At 41.1% G+C, this 21,228-nt stretch overlaps 1 pseudogene; it reads left to right on the plus strand.

Annotated features, from left to right (window-relative positions):
- The first annotated feature begins 1,931 nt into the window (after window positions 1–1,931).
- On the plus strand, window positions 1,932–7,287 carry LOC123805359 (annotated as a pseudogene).
- The last annotated feature ends 13,941 nt before the right edge of the window (window positions 7,288–21,228 follow it).

The following is a 21,228-nucleotide window of genomic DNA, read 5'->3' on the forward strand; positions in this document are numbered from 1 at the left end:
TAGAAGTAAGGCTTGCTGGAGTGTGGTTGGCAGGGTACATGACTGTCTCACACGAGATGGACAGTCATTTGAAAATTTCACCTAAAATGTCATAGGGTGTGCTCAAGTGTGATATTATTATGTTACAGAATTACATGCTTATAAGTTTGTAAAAAAAGATTTTGTAATAAAAAGGGCATTATTTGTGCTGGACCCTGTATACACACATATAGATTTTTAAAAATTAGTGTTTTACTTTCTTCAGACAAATACCTAAAAGTAAAACTGCTGGATCATGTGATAAATCTGTCTTCAGTTCTTTGAGAAATGTTTATACTGTTTTATCTAACGGCTGCACCAATTTTTAGTCTCACCAAGAGTGCACAAGGGTTTCCTTTTCCTCATATCACCCCCAACACGTTTTGTTTTGACTTTCTGTTAATAACCGTTCTAAGTGCAAGGTGACATCTCACTGTGGTTTTGATTTTAGTTTCCCTAATGACTGGTAACGTTGCCCGTCTTCTCATGTGTCTGTTGGTCATCTGCATGCCTTTAGAGAAATTTCTCTATGTCCTCTGCCCAGTTGTGTAAGTTTCTTATGTATTTTAGATATCCCCCCTTATTGGATATATCATTTGCAAATATATTTTTCCATTCAATAGGTTGTCTTTTTGTTTTGTTGAAGGTTTCCTTCACTGTATAGAAGATTTTTTGTTTGATGAAGTCCTATTTGTTTACTTTTTATTTTGTTTCCTTTGCTTGAGGGAGCATATCCAAAAAGATATTACTAAGACTGACATCAAATAGTTTACTACCTATGTTTTCTTCTAGAAGTTTTATGGTTTCAGGTCTTATATTTAAGGCTCATTTCATTTTGAGTTTATTTTTGTATATGGTATAAAAGAATGGTCCAATTTCATTTTTTTTGCATGTATCTGCCCAGTTTTCCCACTTGTTGAAAAAACTGTCATTTCTTCATTGGACATTCTTGAATCTTTTATCATAGATTAATTCATCATATATGTGATGGTTTATTTCCGGGCTCTCCATTCTGTTTCATCAATCTATGTGTGTGATTTTGTGCCAGCCACATACTGTTTTAATCATCATAGTTTTGTAACATAGTTTGAAATCAGATAGCAGGATACATCCAACTTTGTTCTGCTTTCTTAGGATTATTTTGGCTATTTGTGGCCTTTTGCAACTCCCTGCAAATTTTAAGATTTTAAGCCAAGATTTTATTTTAAAACGATTTTCTGAGAGAAGCAAAGTAATCTTTAGTTAAAGTTTGAAAGGATCTTTTTTGGTAAAGACATATTTAAAATGATATAATTGTATGACCAAAGCACTATATAAAAGTCCATCCTTACAGTGTATGACTAATGCCTGGTTCTAGGTTATCCATGAACTCACTCTAACAGATTGATTAAGTCTTTTATTCATCTACATCTCAGTTCCTTCATTAGACAATGGGTAGCTGTAAGTCTTCAACACATCAATGAGCCCCTAAGACCTTCTCCTTTCCTTAAATTTCTATGTGGATCTATTGAAAGCCCCAAACCCAACTAGTGGCACATTCTAAAACAAGAGATCAGAGTACAGCACAGAACAAGGCAAGTGTCCCCATAGGGATTAGTGGTTAATCTTTTGTTTGTCCTCATTTGTTCTTCTTCTGATGAACAAGGCACAGTACTTGGATACCTGGACCCAAGGTCGGCAGGCTGTGGTGTGGGTGGCAGCCACAGTAATCACATCCAGCCAGCGTTGCCTAGTGCACTGACAGGAGGTGGACTGCCCTCACCCTGAGCCTGGCTTTCTGGTTGAGCCCAGCAGCCACCTAGGCCCCATGTACCCTCGCCCCTCTGGCCAGGATCCCATGGGTATGACCCTGTAGTTTCCTCCTGTCCTGGGGTTTGCTTACAGGTCTTCTTCATGGAAGGGATGGCCCCCAGTAAAAGACTCTGGGAAAGCAGCCAGGTGACTCTTCCTCCCTGACAGGTATGTCTGGGTGAGGGAGGCCCCGGGACCAAGAAGGTGAGGACACTGAGCTGTCTGGAGTCTGCCACTTGAGCAGCAGAACCGCTCACTGCGGACACCCTCCCTGCCCACCACTGTGGCATGTGAGCCAATCCCTGCAGGGATTTCACACCAGTGCTCCCTGCCCCTGCGCTAGTTCTAACTCTAGAACTTCCACCTTACCTGCCTCATGACCAGGCCAGCAGCACCATAAAACCCCAGCACTCTTCCCATTTGAGTCTCATCACCCTGAGTGGTCCCAATAGCCTCTTTTTCTCCATCTAGCATAGGGCAGGCAGGAAGCCATGATTCCTAACCAGGTGTGGGGGTCCTGGCTCTCCAGTGAGGTCCTCTGGCCACACACTCTCTCGACCCAGAGGTCAGCTGCCAGGTCATTAAGGCGATGGTATCTGGTGGGGCACAGCAACCCCAGATAAAGAAAATGAAAGTGCTAGTAAAAAAGAGGAAGAGTGTTCCATCTCCAACCCAGGATAAAACTCTACAAAAGCAGCCTAGTACCAAGGAAAGGCCTTCTGCTAGCATGGATATGTGTGTGCATTTCTATCATCATCTGTGTGCTCCAACAGGACTCCGCTCCTTGATGGCCCTTAGGACTCAAAAGGGGCCTGCAGAGGCAGGAACGGCATCTTTTCCTGCTCAATGATCTGTTGGTTGTGGCCAAAATCAAATATAACAACTTTAAGATGAAAAATAACGTCAAGTGATGTGTGGACAGAAAGCTGTGCAGATTAAGTGGGAGAAGCCATACTGATGCCATGAGATTGTCCGCCCTGGGCTGGCCCACGGTGAACTCTGAGGCCACTTTCAGTTCCCCAGAGCAGAAGGACAAATGGCTCTCTCTCCTTTAGACACATCAGTCTAGAGAAAGAGAAGGACAATCCAAAGAGCATCCCCCTCATAATTTTCATGAAGGTCATTGGGAATTGTGCCTGCTCTAAAACTATAGCAATAAGGAATTCAGACACAGTGAATGAAGTTATCAACACATCATTACCAACACTAGGCTGATTTTGGAAAAGATGAGGCACTGCATGCACTTATCGGGCATATGCAAACCTACAGAATTAAAGTGAACCATCTTCAAGACACTCCTGACACAGGGTCACAAGCATATGTTCGTGATATAGTTTTTCCTGTATGTCAGCCAGGCAACTGCTCCACTAGCTGCCTGCTAAGCAGCCTGGCATCAAGGAATAGACAAGAGTCACATACAGTAACTATGTTATTCACTCAGCTTTTATTGAATGCAGGTTCACTCAAAGTAGAACATTAACATACATCAATATCCTACTCACATTCTAACAATCTAAGAGAAATATACCCCCCACCCCCACACATATACACAGAGCACTCAGTGGGGAATAACAAACCCGAGTCCCAGAGTCTCAGTCTGCAGGTCTGGAAGACAGTGCAGTGGGCAAGGCAGTTGTCAGCCTGTTGAAAGGAAGGATCTCTGGAGCCAGGTGGGCAGCACGGCAGAGCCTCTGGCAGCCAGTGCCAAGGGAGATCAGTGTGGGGTGGAGCAGCACTCTGGTGTGTGGAGCTCAGCTGTCTCAGCAGTGGTCTGGAGCCTGCCTTAGTTATACCTGGAAAGTGATGTACTCCTCCCGTCTTGGTCTTTTTGATGTCTTGGCAGCCCTGATGGCAAGTGGAAATCTGCAGAAGTGGTCCTGTTCTGCAGACATGGCTATTCTGGTCACATGTGCAGATATCTTAGGTGTGTCCTTGCCAGATGTGTTTGCCTTGACTTAGGTAGTCTCCCTTTTGAACCAAAGTGTCATGGCTGATTGATAGCCTTTTTGGTTTACATGAGTGACTCCACTTTGTTTTGTATACTTTATGCTATCTTGACTGGACCCATACCATGGTATTAGTCCTGCTCTCCACACACAGGGATCAGAAGACTCTGCCAGCCCTCCCAACCTCCTTCACCCTGAAGCCCAGCCACCTGGCTGCAGCCAGCAGCTGAGTGATTTGGGTCAGAAGACATTTAAAAGGAGAAGATATAAAGTGGGCCTTTTAACTAGCCCATGTTACAACCTCTCCTGTGCCAGTACGGCTCTTTGAGTGTCTCTGACAAATATCTGTGAGAATGATGATCTGCCTAAGCCTGTCTCAGATACACAGTTCTTTCCTAATCAGAAAGGACACCTCAGAAAAGACATCTTCAGCCAATGTGAAATCTTGCAGAGAGCTGAAAGAGAAACTGGATTCTGGAGGTGAAATATACCTGGGCTGTGAATTTATTTGTTTTGAAGAATTTTCTACAAAATATTCCTGGAAGTATTTTCTCATCAGATTTCTATGATCACTGGGTCTGTGTAATGAATCAGGAAAATGGTGAAGAGAAATAAATACAACTAAAAGGCTGGTAGACCAGATCCAAGAGCCAATGTTGTTCTCCTAAGGTACCTTTTTGGGGTATTATACAACATAGAGCAACATTCCTCATCCAATCAGACAACTGCATTTAATTCAACAGCATGTATCACTCCAAGCATTCTTTGGCTTCCAACTTCCCCCAGCCCAAAACTAGAAAATGAATTCATAAAAGGCTATTCTGCTTAATTTCTGTTTGAAAATGTCTGTAGAATATTTGAAGAAGAAATCACCCTCCTCTTTGGACAGGTTTCAGTGAGATGTGACACTAGAGAGATTGCCTCCAATATCTCTTGATTATAAATGACTGACTTCTCCTATGACATCCTGGAAAATAAACTGAATGGGGATGCTGATGCTCTGTGTAGGGACTTTGTAAAGAACCTTAGTCAGGGGAGCAGAAGCATGGACTCTGTCTTAACCCATAGTGACATTGACCTAGACCAGCATGAGGAGGATGGTCATTTAACCCTGAGTGACTCTGACTTAGACTATTCTAAACATGAAGACATTCGGATGCAGTGACCCTCTGAATCTAAGCCTGTGGCCATCACAGTACTGTACAGAAAGGCCCTGCTGCAGCACCATGCTGGGCTCCATGTGGCATGACCATGTCCTGCTATCTGTCCACAGCTGCAGCTGATGCTCTGAAAAGCCTGATGGGAAGATGGCACTGCTTGGAGTCCAGTACCATGTACCTAGATCAAAGCTTTCCTCTCTCAGGCAGTTTTACCAGAAAAAAATATGCAAGTCCAGTTGTGATGCAATTGTCTCACAGAAAGACAAGGATCATCTGAAGCATAATCAGTCCTCTGTAGGAAGAAGGAAAGACATATTTTAAACAGTTTAGTTATAGGCACTGATATCAAGAAAAATGCCACCAGTAAAAATACTGAGAAGAAAAGCTTGCTTGTTCATGAAGGAAATCATGTGAAGCTTCTTCCTAAATCCAAGCCAGTGGCCATTTCTGTGGCATCTTACAGTCACATGTCCTCACATGGTCATCCCTGGAACCAGCCCTTTGATTCAGATACATTTGCACACCTCCCCCCCTGCCCCGCCCCACACACAGCAGATGCCCTCAGGTGTTCAAAAAGGCAAGGGCTCTGCCCACAGCCCAACATTGATGATGAGTCCTGCAAACTGAGCTGTCTCAGGAAGATATTTTCAAAGAAACACAATAAAACTAGATAACAGTATAGTGATTACCAGAGGGAAAGGGAGTTGGGGGAGGTAGAAGAAGGTAAAGGGAGAATAAATAGTGATGGAAGAAGGCTTGACTTTGGGTGGTGAACACCCAATACAATATACGGATAACGTATTATAGAATTGTACACCTGAAATCTACATAATTGTATTAACCAATATCACCCCAATAAATTCAATAAAAATTATTTTTAAAAAAACTAGCTAAGAAGTTGGTCACTTGCATGGAGAGGAGGATTATCTCAAGTAGCATAAATCTTTGCAAATGGAGAGGCAAAGCTAACTAATCAGAGTTTGGTCATGGGGATCGAGGTGGGGAAGAGTAGGGCTATAAACCAAAACACTCAGAAGTTGTTACTCTCAAGATTAAGCATTTGCTGGTCCTCCCCAGGCACTTCCCCATCTGGCTCAGCAGTGAACTCCCAGGACAGTGCTTTTTCTCAGATTGCTGAATGTCCCTTGTTTACATCCACTGAAACTTTCTCTGCCCAATAGATTGTACTTTTTAGGCTCAAAGAAAGCATGAATTTTCTTCTGACTCTTGTAGTTCCAATGTCATTTCTGAAAGTCCTGGTACCTCTTCTAAGCAGACCAACAGCTGCCTGGCTTATACCAAAACAAACAAACAAACAAACAAACAAACCATAAACTGTCATTCACAAATGCATTCTGTAACTTTTTACCAGAGCACAAGGTTAAGAAATGTCACAGCCAGTTTGAACAACTGGTCCCTCCAAAGAAAGCAAAGGCATCCAGGTCAAGAGAAAAAATAGCTTTTCTAAAAGTACCCACAAATCACTTCCCTATGCTTCTGGTGTTCCAAAAGCCAACTCAATCCAGGAGAAAAGAAAGCTATGGCCCTAAGGGCAACTGAAGGACCTGGAGCTCTGCAGACAGCCCAGTTAGTGACAGAAGGAGGACTTGGAGCTCAGACAGCCCAGTTAGAGGGAACAGAAGGACTTGTAGTGGTGTAGACAACCAGTTAGTGACAAAGGAAGGACCTGGAGCTGCACAGACAGCCCGGTTAGAAGCAACTGAAAAACCTGGAGGTCTGCAGACCGGAGAGCAGCAACCAAAGGACTTCAAGCGCATAGACAGCCCAGTTAGCAGTAAAAGAAGGACTTGGAGCTGCATGGACAGCACATTAGTGAAACAAAAAGGACATGGAGCTGTGCAGACAGCCCAGTTGGAGGCAATGGAAGGACCTAACGCTGTGTAGACAGACTGGTTAGAATAACTGAAAGACCCTGAAGCTGTGAGACAGTCTGTTTAGAGACCACAGAAAAACCTGGAGCCACACAGACAACCCAGTTAGGGGAAACAGAAGGACCTAGAGCTGTGCAGACAGCCCCGTGTGAGGTAACAGAGGTTCTTGGACCTGTGCAGATAGTCCAGTTAGCAACAAAAGGAGGACTTGGAGTTGAGCAGACAGCCCAGCAGTATAGCTCTGATTCCAACCAAGACTCAGAAAAACAAGGTAACTCTCCATTCAGTCTAATGGAAGACAGACTCAAGCTTTGTGTGAAATCACACGAGGAAGGAGAGAATGATGGGCAGTACTGTCCTGGTGCTCTGCCTTGTGTGAGATCCTCACCCAGCACTTTGATTGTGTTTGGTGTGTCCAGACCAGACTCAGGACCTACAGTAGTTAGTGATATGGGGACAAACTTAACCAAAGACATTTAACCACAGGAATCTGATGTCTACAAGAATAAAAACTGGGCTAGTGATAGCAAGACAATAATTATTGTGACCTCTGTGTATAAAATACCTAGGCTAGTGAGCATAAAGATAATCATTGCTAATATGTAGGACAACAAAATGATTCTCTTTATTGAGATCATTTGGCAAAAATATTTGGACTAAAAAATTGCATCACCTAGGTGTTTGGGAGGCGTTTTCCTTATTAGAGTATGGGATTGGTCCTGGCATGTGATTTTAGAGATAGTAGCAGAGAGTTAGAGAAAGCGTCTTCTCTACATGCTTATATAAGATTAGTCTTCTGGGAAGGCCAGGGTGTCATAAGTGAAGAATGGGGACTGTGGAGAGAGGGCAAGGTGCAGGGAGACCATCCTCATTCTGTGGAATGTTTTTAATAAATAGCCAAGAAAAATGCCACTCATCAAAGCATCAGGAAGAAAACCAGTCCTGTTAACAAAGGAAATCATTTGAAATGTTTCCCTGAATCCAAGCCAGTGGTCATGTCCCTGATTTTTTGTAGTCACATGCCCTCACAGGATTGTGCCAGTAAACAGCCCATTTATATAGCTAGGCTGGAATAAAGTGTGGGGCTTGATTCTTTTTCTATTAGTGTTGTGTTGCTCTGCAAAGCCTTCAGAAAACAGCTGTGACGAGAAAGAAGGAAATGGCTGCTCATCACAGTGTCTTTCCAAAGGTACCTGTGCTGGGAACATTCTCCAGAAACACAACTTTTCCTATTTACAAGGTGACCTTTTGAAAGCATTTGGTACCTGAGTGTGAGGATGGCTGCAACAGGGCCCTTTTCCTGTTACAGGAATGCTGTTGCCAGCATGTGATGAAAGCCTGGCTCCTCTTTGCTGAACTGCCTTTCTGCAGCCAGAAAACATTACTGATAAATCACCCTTATTCTCATTACCATGTGGTGGTGGAGAAAGCAGTTTAGAGGATGCCAGTTTATAAAGAGTTAAGAACAGCTTACCCACCAAAGTGGCTGTGAGGCCTTCTTCTCAGTTACTGGATTTGGATTTCCATACCTCCAGAAGTTTTTACATGTTTTTTTCCCAGTTGATTCATGGCTTACAGATTGTTTATGACCCATAAGTTTACTTCACATCCATGGACATTTCTCCTGTTTCATCTTAAAGACCACACTGGTACCTCTCCTGGATTATGGCCTTGCCAGCCAGTTGAAGGGAGGGAGTCAGGAATGGGGATGCATTTCCTTCATTTGAGCTTAAAAGGAGTTGCTTAGAATCCATTGGGTCTCTAGGCCACCATCAGATGGACCTCTCTCTCGCAAACTAGCTCATTCCATATTATTTTTCTGAGCCACCAGAAAATTTCATGTCAAATGTTCTTTCTCTTTTGTCTTAAATGTTGCATTTGTCAGTTAAAGGATACAAGTAATGTTTACTGTAAGACAGAAGTATTTTCCACTATTAGCAATCAGTGCTACCTACCTCTAGGGTACATGGCCCTATTTGCCCTAAGCATTAGAATTAATTTGAGAACTCAAGGTTCAAAGAACTCCTTTGTGACACTGGCCCTCTCAGTCACAGACAGGAAGTAGCTGTCACCTTGTAACTGACCACCCCTACAGTCAGACTCCTCGGGGTCCATATGCCGCTTTCACGGTGCATAAAGGCAACAGGGAGTTCTCCTTCCCTTAGGGCAGTAATGCTGCCAGCACTGCCAGCTGGGAATGCAGCTCTTACGTTCTTTTCTCCTTAACAAATTAATAATTCTAGCCTTTTATATATATACATATATACACACACGTGCTTATATATGTATGTGTATATGTATATACACACATATGTAAGTATATATACACACACACTTCTATACATATAGATGTGTGTGTATATATATGTAGAAAAATTACCCACCCAATTAAAATAGAAGAGAATAGATTTGAGGTTATTTTTTGTGAAAAAAATTATTCTCACCAAGGATATTTTTTTAATTGTTTTTAAAGAGAGCGGGAGAGAGAGAGAAACATTGATGAGGGAGAGAAGCATCAGTTGGTTGCTTCCCATACATGCCCAGACTGGGAATGAACCTGTACCCCTGGTATATGTCCCGACAGGGAATCAAACCTGTGACCCTTCAGTTACAGGATGACTCTCCAACCACTGAGCCACACTGGCCAGGGCAGAGTTGAGGTTCTTAAATAATCATTTCTATTTTCTGTGTTCCCTTACATACTCCTGTAATACTTAAGTGAACAGTTTGCTATTGTTGCTATATGGTATTACATGGTATGATGTCAAGACCAAGTCATTTTATATTTCAATATTATATTCTGTTAACAGATATATTAGACTGATATTTTATCTAAAATGCTTTGAGTTTGTATAATATATCTTGACAAATTTTACTACCGCATGTTATCTAACAAATGCATATCTTTGTAGTTGCAGAAGCTGCTGCTCACTCTTAAAGTTGAGTGGTTTTCTAGGCACTGATAATGGATATGTGTGAAGTCCATGCTATTAAAAAAAACACCGTTCCCCAGAGTTAACAGCCTCACCAGGGCAGTATTGCCTTTGTGGAACTGTTTGAGTTAATGAACCCAATTTTTGCTTAACATTGGAAATTCCATAAAATGTAATTAATGTAGAAAAGCTTTAAGCTTTTAGTCATAGGCCATGGTCAGTCTTTCTAGAAGAAAGGAAAGTGAAGTGTAGTTTTCTTTTATATTTTTCTAATCTTAATCATTTAAATGAATCACACTTTAGACACAGTCTTCATTTTTTTAGGCATGAGGTCTTCCTTTTGCTCCTAGAATGAGATACAGACTATATTCTCATATCAAAAGAACCATCCACTCAGTTTACTTAATCGTATGAGATGTTCTTCTAAATTTGAGCCGTTCTGACTGAACTGACCCAGCTGCCCCCACACACACCCAGACAGCAGTACTTCCCGGGTCATGCAAACTCATGAAATGTGACTGGTTTCTCCTGACTGCGCGTCTTTACTTCTCAGCGTTCCCCGAGGTCGCTCTGTGTCAGGTTCACCTCCATTGCAGAAGGAGTCAAGGAAACACGCTGCCTTAGGCTCTGACAGCAGTGAGGACCGCACCCACTGTTAATTCTCCCTAAACTTGATGGAAACACAAAGATTACTGTTAAAAGAGAGTGTGAATCAACTAAAATCATTGGATTCAAGAAATTATCTCACATTGTGATTTCTTCTTTTCATGGCCTGACATTGAATTGAATTGAAAAGATCCAGTGTTTCCTGGAACCAGTGTTACATTTTGTTTGTTGAAAAGAAGCTCAGAATGTTATGTACCGTAATGCAAATGATGGTGGTGTTTAACTTATTTTTTCCCACCTGGTCATGTTTCAGTAAGTCAAGAGGAGAAGTCTTTGCAAACGGCTGATGTCAATACAAAGAAAGAATGACTAATATAATTTGAATAAAAATGTTGAAAAATGGGTAGCTGACTTAAAATATCCAGATAGAACTAGATCAAATAGCTAATAAATATAACAAAGATATTTATGATAAATGAATAAGGCATTCTAAATATCCAGTTTAAGCAATAAGAGACCTCACCATAGTGATTTACTCTCCTTAATAAAGATCTGTAATTTATAACTTGGAGTCAATGAAATTAAAACTAGAGTTCCTTGTCTGAAAAATGGAATAATGATGTTCATCCACAAAGGAGAGAACTGTGATGCGGATAAATAATAAAATGGGCAAAATACCCAACACAATGCCTGTCATCTAGGCTTTCAAAAGTGCTTACTTTTTAAAAAGACTTATTCATTTTTAGAGAGGGGGAAGTGAGGGAGAAGGAAAGGGAGAGAAACATCAATGTGAGAGGAACATCAATCAGTTGCCTCTCTCATTTGCCCCGACCAGGGACTACACCTGCTTGTCAGGGACTGTTCCAGGCATGTGCCCAACCAGAAATAGAACTAGCGACCTTTCACTTCAGGGAGGACACCCAACCAACTGAGCCACACTGGTCATGGGGAGAAATGCTACTTATTTTTAATATCATTAGTCATTATTGATTAAGTCAGCAGACATATAAGAAAAGCCTATAGTATGTCAGATTAATCTATGGGAAAACAATGATTAAATAGATGCAGCTCCTTACCCTGAGTATGTCACCAACAAGTGCACACCACAAGGTGGTCTAAAGTCTCTCGGGTCCTATGAAAGAGCTGGAGAAGAATATAGAAAGAGGCACAGGTGGCAGCCGTGAATCCTACAGGGAAGGAAGGCATCCAGGAGAGGTTTCCTAGGAAAGGTAACAGATGGAATAGAGGGCATATGCTACCTAAAGACATTACTTGGTGAAAAAAAGTTGTTATTCATGCAGAAGACAGAGTATAATAGTCGAATGCCTCTGCAAAGCTGTTCAGTGAAAAAAGCTGACACAAAACTCTCTGTAAATACAACTTCAATATGAAGGAAGACACATATAATAAACAATGAAGTGAATTCTTCAAATTGTTAAAACTGATAATTTCTGAGTTTTGACTATAGGTGGTTTTTATTTTCTTCCATATGTGTATGAAGTTCTTATTAAAAAAAAACAATAACAAATGGTGTGACTATAAAACTTTAAAAACAATGCTATGCTTTTAAAGGAAGGTGAGCAAATAGTGTTGAAAATGTAATTTGGTAAAGAGCATAATTTTCTAAGTTCAAAATTCTTGTCCCGGGGCTGTAGGAAACTAAAGGCTACACTGGTGATTTGGTTAAAGAGAAAACTGACACTGAAGTTACCTTGCAGGGGAGAGAGAAGGGAAGCAACACAGTTGTGTCTAGCTTGCTGAAACTTTAGAATGTGCTGTATTCTAATATTCACTCAGTGCCTTTTTTTACAAGACGTTTTGGACCATTAGATAAACAATAGTTTATTGATTTTGAATCATACCTCTCATCCTTCCCCACATACTTTTCAGCTTTTCTACTAGTGAAAGTCTATTTACCTCCCAAGGTTCTTTTCCTCTATTATTCACAAGTAACTCCTATAACACTGGATTGGCTCCTCCACCCACAACTCAGTTTTTCCAGCTCTGTGTATGCATCTTCATCAGAGCTATTGTCACACTGCCCAGGAATATTCTGTTTACTTGTATTTATCACTCAGTGAACTGTGGTTGACACAAGTCAGGACCTAGCATTATTCTGTCCTAAGTGTCCTGCACCTCACAGAGTGCTTTCAACATGAAAAAGATGAATAAACAGTTAATCGTCACATGTCAAATACAAATACCATTTCAGCCCTTATCTCACTTGAAACTGCTGCCTGCCATCTCTTTGCAAATTTCTGTCCTTCTCTGGCCAGAGGTCAGGAACAGGTCTTTCCAGAATGTGCCAACCAAGCATGCAAATTATTTTGAGCTGAAATCAATTAAAGCCCAAAAAACTCAGAAAGAGGGTTTTCTTTTTAGCCTTCTCAAAGAGATTCTTTCAGATAGAAAAACTTGCTTTTAAGAAGGGAACTTTAGCATAATTACCTTAGTGTATTCCCTTTGACACAGATGAATAAAGTATGATAGGAAGGACCCATGCAACAATCTGTTCACCAGATTTCCCTCTGTCCCATTGTTTCTGAGTGGTCTAGCAAAAATTTGTTGCCCACTTTTTCAGCTACCTGTGAATTGCTTATTTCTCCTTTGAAATCCCAGACTCTTTCCACCCCTTTCTGCCTTGTACACAATGACATCTCTACCTCATTCTGCCTCACTGTCCTGGGAATTCTCATGCTTATGTGAATTCCCCATGTGCACATATTAAATTTTTATTTTCTTTTGTTTATTAATCTGCCTCTGTTAATGTTATTATTAGCTCAGCTAGAGGAACTCAGAAGGTGGGAGAACATTTTTTGTTTATGCCCCCTACCATCCACAGTTTAGAGGATTGCTCCTCAGGCCTTTTCATTGGTTTGTCTCCTGTCTGTGTCTTCAGTATGGAAAATTTCCAGAGTTCAGTCCATAACCCTCTTCTCTCCTGAAGATACAAATGAAATACAGAGTATATGCCATTGAGACATAACTTATAAAAATTATTATTATGAAAATGCCCTGCCCAAGTGCACTCACGTCCTTCTCCCAAACTGCCTCCACACACAGGATGATGGTGATGGCCACACTTCTGTTCCCTGCCCAGACCTCGCTGCTGCAACCTAGACTCTGCCTGCCTCAGCCATTGTCACGCAGGCTCGCTACAGGCACTCACACTCAGCACAGCCAGACCTGGACTCCATTTTCCCTGTGCACCTCCCCCACCCAAGACGACCCCCTTCTTCCTGAGTTCCCTATCTCAGTGACCCTCACTCTTTCTCCACATTACATCAAACAGCTTCCAAAGAAAATTAGGAACAAAATAAACTAACAAAATAGAAACAGACTCAGAGATACGGAGAACAGACTGGCAGCTGTCAGAGTGGAGGGAGGTTGGGGGAGCTGAGTAGAAAAGTTGAGAGGATTAAGCAAAAAACCAAAACAAAACTCAGACACAGACAACTCTATGGTGATTACTAGAGGGACAGGGTGCGGGGGGCAGGCAGAAGAGGGTACGGGGGCAGAATAAATGGTGATGAAAAGAGGCTTGGCGTGGGGTGATGAACACACAATACACAAATGATGGGTTATAGACTTATACACCTGAAACCTATATAATTTTATTAACCAATGTCACACCACCAAAAATGGAATAAAAATTTAAAAAAAGAAAATCAGTAGCACAAATGGAAATAATTGTCCATTTAGAGAAGACTGCACAACTTGAAATTTTCTAATATCACATTATTATTCCAAAAAGACAATTTTTTTTAAGTTTAACTGAAACTTCTTTATACAGATAAAAATTTATTCTGATTTACCTAATCCCAGATATCCTGGAGAATAACTTCCCCCTATCCATACATAAAACTCTGCCTTTGTTTGAGATTTATAGAGTTTACTCTTTTTTTTTTAATATACTCACCCAAGGATATTTTCTTCACTGCTTTCAGAGAGAGAGAGAGAGGAAGAGAGAGAGAGAGAGAGAGAGAGAGAGAGAGAGAGAGAGAGAGAGAGAAGCATTGATTAGTTGCCTCCTGTATACTCCCAGACCAGGGATCATAGTGCCTGGACCAGGGATCAAACCCTCAACCTAGCTAAGTGCCCTGAAGGGGAACTGAACCCACAACCTTTTGGTTACTGGACAATGCTCCAACCAAATGAGCCACACCGGCCAGGGCATACTTACGAAGTTTGCTCTTTAGCTTTTCTTTCCACAGCTATGGTTGTATTAGTGAAAAGAATAAGCTCTGATACACACATTTGTTCAAAAAATATTTTCAAAATATTTTTGTTAGAAGCAGAACTACTAATTATACTCACATATCAGCAAAACATTACCTGCACTTCTCCAGACCCTTTCAACATCCTCAAGATGGCATCCCATGTCGGATCACAAAATAGGCCCTTTTTAACTACCGGATGCCCTTGACAACTCAAAACATGCCTTCTTCCAGAATCCTAAATGACTTCCAAACTTGGCTGAGTTCTGGCTTCAGGATTCTAGTAGAATACCACAGACATCCCAGGATTCAGCCTCCTAGCACCCTGTTGATGCTATATATCTCTCCTCTCACACTCCTGGATGAAACAATTAAGTAACAAATCTGCTTTCTCCATCACAGATACAGACATACCCACTGGAGTTGACTAAGCTAATTTTCAGATTCCTTAGATCTTGATTCCAGAGTGTCCAGGAGACCCAGTTTTAACACAACAGGACTGAAAACCTATTCTGAACGACAGACAACCTGGAAAGGACTGCTGTGTCTGAAGAGGGATTTGGGGGGATGGAGGAGCCAGGGGAGGAAGAAGAGAGTAATGCACAAACAAATTGGTGTCTTTGTTGAAAGAGTAAACTCTGGCTTCCAAGATATTATTCCCAGATACTTTATATTTGAGATGAAGGTCTTAGGCTCCTTGCAGTGGATGGGGCATTTCTATAAGCCTCAAGGGCAACCCCACAGTCAGCCAGTGCCAAGCCCAGTGTAGCTCCTACAGGGGCCTCAGTGCGTGAGCACACCTGCGTTCTCCTCCCACAGGTGCTTCAGAGACCAATGACTGAGGAGATCCGAGTGCCTTCATTGTCTGTGTCACCCAGGTAGCTTTCATAAAGGCATCTTGTTGTCAAAGGACCTGTTAGTGGCAGCATTCTATGAACCCCACTCCCTTTCATGACTCTGAAATCACTAAATACTTTGTTTTTGTTATAACTTTTTAGGGAGAATAGTCTAAGCCATTGAAAGCAAGAATAACTTTTGATTGTTATAAACAAAACCAGATGGACTCTTTCTTTTAAACGTATTTTAAGTTGGGCTCCTGACTTTAATTCACTTGTCATAGTGTCCTGGCCTAAATGTTAAGCCTTTGAAACAAATACTTTGTTAAACTCCTTCCAAGGGGAAAAAAAAATCAAGCCAGAAATGTCAGGGCACTAAGAAAATTAGTTCTTTAAAATGGGTGAAATGAAAGGGTGGTAAGGCTAACTCATGGCTTTCAGAATATAAAACTACAAAAGCAGCCAGAAAGAAATGGAGAATTAAATATGACAGTGGCTTTATTCTTCTTATAGTAGCTATTAACTGCTGGGACTCATTAGGCACAGCATGCAAACGGCAGTAGTTGCGTGTACGAACACTCTGCAGTGCCACAACGGCATTCTGACTTCTAGCGTCCGCTGTAATCACGAATCACCCTCGGTGTATGGGGCTTGTAGAAGAAACGCTGCCTTGTCCACACTGGCCCTGTTCAAGGGATTTTTATCTGGTTTTAGCTGGTGGAGATAGAAATTCCAGTTTACTGGATGCAGAAAATCTGTTGCTTTAGCCTCTATTGGTACTTCTGAGTACACCACAGGAAATCTTACTAAAGGGGTTTGAGGAGATAGGGAAGATGAGAGACTCCACCTTCTCCCAGAGCTCACCTCCTCCCAGCCCTCACCAGGCTACGTGGGTCCTTTTTACCTGCTTTTAAATTCAGCTAACCACTGCCATCATCTAGATAATTCCCCAAACTGCCTCTTTCAAAAAGCCATCTCCTGTGAATAGCCCAACAGAACTAATTGTCAAGTCCTGACTTTCCATTCAAAAGATTAATCATACATGTGCAGGATGTCGAGGTTTCAGTCACAAAGTTCTCAGATTTCAGTTAGCGCTAAACTTGGAATAGACCTGGGTAGATGTGATGCAGTTGCCAAAAACCTCTCTTAGCCTTAGGTTGTATTAACAGTTTTATGATGTAACAGAAACAGTAATCCTTTCATACACAACATCAATCATGTGTCAACCAGCCTATACCCCCTGGAAAGCCTGTTCACATCTGGAATGTTAATAAAGCAGAGTGCACACAAAAGAGAGACAAGCAAAACAGTGAATTTGAAAACACATCAAAAGAACAATAGAAGCAACTGGGGATATAGAAGATCAGTGGGCCCATTTCCTAGACAGCTGGCTTCTCTTCCTGACTTCTCATTTCCTATTCCGTCACCATCATGACACCAATGCACACTCAGCCCCCATCGTCTGCCAGGTGCTGGGGAAATACAAGTGATGGACTGGGGCCTGGCCTCTGATCCACGTCCCCGATGCTCCCAGTCACTCATCCTCATTTGGACACTGGCTGTAACAGTGCAGGCTCTGTCACCAGTACCTCGTGCCATTCTGCTGGCAATGGGGTGCCACTTAATCACATGAATGATTATTAATGTGTGGTGGAAAGAATACGTGCTTTCTAGTGAGATATAACTGGGTTAAAATTCCATTCTGCCATCACTGCCTGTAAAACCTCCACTTAAGGTGGTTTTACCTTACATGGCAATGATAATAACTAACACTGGTCTGTCACACTGTAGTTACTCACAACTGTTTCTAAATCTCGGTTTATTCTTCCTAGTCTGAAAGCTCCTTTGAACTTCTCTGCATTTCTCCTGATATATTAATCCAGTGCCGATGCCCCTGACATGTGGTGGTTAGGTTACATGTTTTACTAGTTGAGTCGCAGTTTCTTTGTCTTGGAGGATTGATATAAAGATGAATTAAGTTAAGGAAAAGACAAGCTTCTTTAAAATGATAAAGCACCACACCTTTCTGTGGTAGTCTGACAGCCGTAACCATGATACAAAGGGCCCCATACATAAGTGCTGACCCTGTGTCAGAGACAGAGAGTCTAAGACATGAGTAACTGTTAATATGAGGCTTGTAGCTCAACACACTAAGCATGACTAATTCTCGCAACTCTGAGATAAGTACTATTATCCTCCCATGAAAAGATAAAGAAATTGTGGTATCAAGGGACTAAGGAATCTTTTTAAGAAAATGCATCTGACAAGTGCTAGGACTATGATTCAAACCCACATGATCTGACTTATGGATCTAGGTTAAGTAGAAAAAGCTCCAATGTCAGATCAAAACAGGGTGCTGCCACAGCTTTAGTCAATGGCCTGTGCATGCTCAGTCCACATCCGTGCAAACAAGCTACACTGTTTTTTGGAAATCCTGAGGCTGTTTCCAGCTTCTTCTATACATCCTTTGCCATGTGGAAACAGGCCTCCTTTGCACCTTGAGAATAACGGACTGAACGTGGCTAAGTTTGCCACAATGAAAGCCTCTTTGACTGACTGTGGTCCCATTCAGATACTCTCATTTACTCTGTCAAATCCACTTGTTCAGTGCACTTGAACATGGTTGTGCTTTTCCCCCAGGCCACTCCTCAAGCAAAGCCTACCACTCTTTCCTGTCGCCTGGGCTTCCTGGATAGTTGGAAGGTAACCTGTGAGTACTGGCACTTCTACAGCAGCTGTTGGCTCACTCTCACTCACAATAAAGGATGGTGCCTTGATTTCCAAAGAAACAAATCTTCACTAAATCCCAGAATGGACTGTGACAGTCCACCATGCAATGGCAAACATGCTCAGATACCTTCCTTTAGCCACATGGATCCAAATGATCCCTGAAAACACAGCCAGGTCCCAGACAGGCAGGCTTGATGTAGATAAAATGATTGAAACACAGCAAGACAGGAAAAAAAATAAAATGGAATTTCCAAACAAAAGTTTTCATAAAAAAAATGGCATTGAATTACTGGAGAAATTACAATAGCTACCATTTGAAGACTTGTTATGTGCCAGGAGTTGAGCTAGGCATTTTACATCACTTGTTCATCCATCCATTCATTCGTTCACTCGGGAAAATAACAGAACACCTACAGTGTGCCAGGTGCCAGGCCAGGGGCATGGATGAAAGCAGGCCTGTGTGTGGGCCCTAACATCACAGGGCCCAGAATCCAGTGGGGGAGACAAAAGTTAGGTGCATATTTATCAAAGCACTTCTTTGAATTAAAACTATAAGATATAGAAAGGATTTTTAATTAGTCTCTAGTTCCATCTGGAGAAGACATGTGAACAAGATTGTAAAGTAGAAGTGGAGGTCAGTGGGAAAGACAAGAGGAACTGAAGACATTACTCGGGAAAAGACGGTTTAATGACTGAGCGGCGTGTGTTGTTCCGCGTGCTGTGGTACAGCGAAGGACCTGAGGCCCAGAGCGAATGAGCAGCTTGTTTAAGATCACATACTAGTCAATTCAAAATCTCCAGATTTGAACCCAGACAAATATTTGTATTGTTAATAAGTTCTTTCTCTTAGCAATTGTATAACAGAAAGTGTTTCTATATGGCATCAGTACTTTACCTTTAAAAAGGAAGAAACTTCTGTTGTCAGGGATTTTCTTTTCTCCATATCTATGGATGATAATGGACGAATGTAACTTTTAACTTTACAAGTGACACTTGTATTGCCCAAATACACAACAGAAAGGGACTAAATAATCCTTGGCTTCACTTTTATCACAAGGAAAAATATGTTTACCCCTGTCCTTTTCAAAATTCACTCTGGACAACCCTCTCACCAATAGTGGTTTAATGTAGATATATTAAATATAAAATGATATAAAACAGACTACAGTTGATAGATGTGTGAGGTCCTGATACCACAGAGACTGAGATACCAATGGATAAAGTTGTACCTGAAAGCATCATAGCAATCATTTGCCTTTGATGTTTTAAAGTACCTTAATACAGAAAATCTCCTCTGTGCCAATTTTATGGGCTTATATGGTGCTAACAGTAGTGAAAATAACAGCAATTCCAATGGTGGGAGCCTAGGTACTAGGCACTTAACATTTTTAAGTTTAAGATGCACATGACTTAGAATCAACAAAATACTACAACATAAGCTATATTTAGTCCTCATGCCAACCTATGAGAAAGTTCTAATATATTTATTTTATAAATAAAGAACTGAATCTTAAACAGTTCAGGTATTAGGCTACACAGCTTGTCACTGGGAGAACTGTGGTTTTGATCCATATCTGTTTCACTAAAATTTGTTTCTCCTTAGTCTCTGAAACAAAACTGTGTTCCAGAGATTTGTGTTGGAATGACCTAGATACTCAAATGGGTAGCATTGGATCAGTGTTGGTGTTTTCCGATGTAATGTTACTGCATGTACAAATCTATTACAAGTGCTTGATTTCTTATCTATTCTCCTCAGGCACATAACATGGGGACATTTCAGGATGTATATTAAAAAAAAAACACAAAGCTTCAGTTAGGTTTAAAAACAAATGAATACATAAAACTCCAGTTAAGGAGTCTGTACCTCATTAATAATTCAAAACAAAGGCTTTGAGTCACACAACCTGGGTTTGAATTTTGTTTCTTTAACTTGCTAATTTTGTAAGCTTGAGCAACTCATGCACCTTTTTGAGTCCAGGCTCATAGTCTATTACATGGTGCATGCAATGTATTTACACAAACCCTTATGGTTTCCTTTGGTTTTACAGGTGAAACATGTGTAGTCAGGAAAATGAGCAGATGCACTAGAACCCAATTCGTGTAGAACACTGCAGAGGGGGCACGCTTGGGACGCACCATGGAGCTGTGGTCCAAGAAAGGATCCCTTCTCCACAAGGTGACAAGGAAATGGAGGATATGTGCCACTACTTACACTTCTGCCCATGAATTCTAGTGGGCATTGTGATGCCTCTGTGTTTACATGAGCTCCTGGTATAACAATAGCTCCCCTATCAGACAAAAGGCACAGAGCAGCAAGTATTACAGTAAGTCTGCACTAAATGTTCTTGACAGGTTATGTAACTAAAGCAAAACAACATATAAGGAAATCAGTTTTAACCTAGATTAATTGATATAAACAAGAGTTAAGTACCTGCAGGCCTCTCATCAACATTATCATCAAATAACATTGAGCAAAGCAGTGTTATTGGAGGACCTGCGGTGCTTGGTGTAAGGTGAAACCAATGAATAGAAGGGCTGGCAGATGCCTGAGAAATTAAAATGCCAGCGCTCAATTTAAAGATGGGTTGGAGGATTTAATTAAAACATAGAAGTGCTCAGCAGTTCCTAGAATATGGTAAAGGTTTGAGTTAACAATAAGGATGATAGTGATGGTGATGATGATGATGATGATGATGGTTGTGATTATTTGAATAAGGCTAGTTCATCTTAGATGCTATTGAAACATACTATCCTTTACTCTTTATTAGGTACCATGTGAGTGCTAGGCAAATTCCTTTATTTAAATTTTATAAAAACCTGTAAAAGGCATTTCTATCTCCATTTTGTAGATTAAAAAATTGAGACTCAGTGAGATGCCCAGATCTCCTCACTCTAAAAATGCCATTAAACTATAAAGTTTTATTTAAAAGTCCTTTTTGTAAACACATTTATCATTGGATCATTTTTCTATGTTGGATTTTTGATATTTTAAGTTATTTTATGAACATTTCTTCCATGTTTATTTGCTGTCTTATGGAGAAGAGTTGTTAAAGAAATGAAAATATGTAAATCAGAGACCAAATTTTATTTTTCCCCCTT

The sequence above is a fragment of the Phyllostomus hastatus genome, unplaced genomic scaffold (assembly GCF_019186645.2).
Source record: "Phyllostomus hastatus isolate PE091 unplaced genomic scaffold, TTU_PhHast_1.1 phas_scaffold_317, whole genome shotgun sequence".
NCBI classification, from domain to species: domain Eukaryota; kingdom Metazoa; phylum Chordata; class Mammalia; order Chiroptera; family Phyllostomidae; genus Phyllostomus; species Phyllostomus hastatus.